Below are 1,452 nucleotides of genomic sequence, written 5' to 3'. Positions count from 1 at the left end.
TTATAATAAATCCTTTTGAAAAGCATATAGATCTTAATAATCGCCGCATATGTGACGATGTTCGTGGAAAGTTTCACTCAGACAGACATTGCTGTCCATTTTAATATTACATCTTTCTTATACGTGTGACAGGGGATTTCTAAGAATCACCCCGCAGTTCTTCAGCTGAGACACCTGAGTTAGAAAACACAAACACTGCAGTTGTCTTAACTCGCGAGGACGGTCACAGAGCGCTCGTACCAGGAGACACTCACGGACTCGCGCTTTGTCACCGTCCTTTATTTATACAAGCTTATGTGTGTACAAAGTCACTCAGAGCTACGTGTTTTTCCCTTTTCTACATCTGTATGTTCTCGTAAAACAGGAAGTGGTTAGTAGCTGAATAAGTTCATCATCACAAGAGTTATTAGGTGAAAAGTCACATAGACATGTGGTTTGCTTAGTGATCCAAAAAAGAGCACATTTCATGTAGCTGATCACATTATGTACAATTTTCTTTTAACAACGTGTATCAGTCTTCACCTTTTATAAATCATGTGCTTATTTTTCTTAAACTAAATCCATATAAAGCTGTCCGTGGTGTTTTAAGTACACACACACACTCCTGTGCTGCTCCCGTCTTAATTGATTGTCCATCTTGAAACATTTAAGCGGCTGGTGAAAGGAGGCAGCGAGTAAAAAGGAAATGACCAGGCTTTAAAAACAGAAGCAGCGAGGCGCAGACGATAAGCCTCGACAGAGTTTAGGGAAGCAGCTGCAGTGAGCTTTGAGAGTGATTGGAACCAGACCTGACCCAAACACTTTTTAGTGTTTTTCTCCTTGGACCAGATGGACGGGCTTATCAGGCCAACTGAGATTATATCAGGTAAATGAGCAATTAAATCATTTCAAATTGTTTCTTTAGCATTGAGCCAAACACTGTTATTGATATTACAAAGTATTTATGAGCACATAAAAATCTGAAACAGCTATTGAATGTCTTGGGCCCTGAGATGCTGAATAGCTTCACAGAAACACGAGGCTCCATCTGAAGGTCAGCTAACCAGGCTTGGTCTCTGACACGTGTCTGAGTCGGGGGAGGCATTAGGTCAGGGTACCCATCCATCCATCTCTCCTCCACCTTTTCATCTGTATGAGACCTGCTTCAGCTTGCAGCAGCCCTCCTGCACAGAGTGGCACTGTCACAGTCTTTCATGTGCGACAGGGAGGCATACTTTATGTTCCCTCCTGCCCCCTGCAGACCCTCCTGCAGGGGGCAGGAGGGAAGAAGAGATCTGGGAAGAAGAGAAAGAGGCTTCAGCATGAAGCCCTGCCTGGACAAGCACCAGTGAGGAAACATCAGACATCACCTGCAAAGGTAAGACAAGTTTAAAGACACACTCCAGAGGTTTGGAGTGCCAAAGTGGGGTCATACCTTTTAAATGTAATATTATCGTGCTCTTTAAACGTGGT

General features: G+C 43.4%; 1 protein-coding gene and 1 long non-coding RNA gene across 5 annotated transcripts in view; one reads left to right on the top strand and one right to left on the bottom strand.

Annotated features, from left to right (window-relative positions):
- Positions 1–1,091: 1,091 nt before the first annotated feature.
- The window catches only part of LOC120433079, a 10,862-nt gene continuing 10,501 nt past the window's right edge, over positions 1,092–1,452 (bottom strand). For all 3 annotated transcript variants that reach the window (XR_005608303.1, XR_005608304.1, XR_005608305.1), the window contains one exon: positions 1,092–1,163. This is a non-coding gene — a long non-coding RNA (uncharacterized LOC120433079). The remainder of the gene's footprint in view (positions 1,164–1,452) is intronic.
- stmn4 (stathmin-like 4) overlaps positions 1,161–1,452 on the top strand; it is a 28,241-nt gene continuing 27,949 nt past the window's right edge. For both annotated transcript variants that reach the window (XM_039598617.1, XM_039598616.1), the window contains exon 1: positions 1,161–1,357. The gene's annotated coding sequence lies outside the window, so the exon portion shown is untranslated. The remainder of the gene's footprint in view (positions 1,358–1,452) is intronic.

Source organism: Oreochromis aureus, linkage group 15, assembly GCF_013358895.1.
Source record: "Oreochromis aureus strain Israel breed Guangdong linkage group 15, ZZ_aureus, whole genome shotgun sequence".
NCBI lineage: Eukaryota > Metazoa > Chordata > Actinopteri > Cichliformes > Cichlidae > Oreochromis > Oreochromis aureus.
Note: the sequence above shows the minus strand (reverse complement) of the source record. Positions and strands in the feature narration are given on the sequence as shown.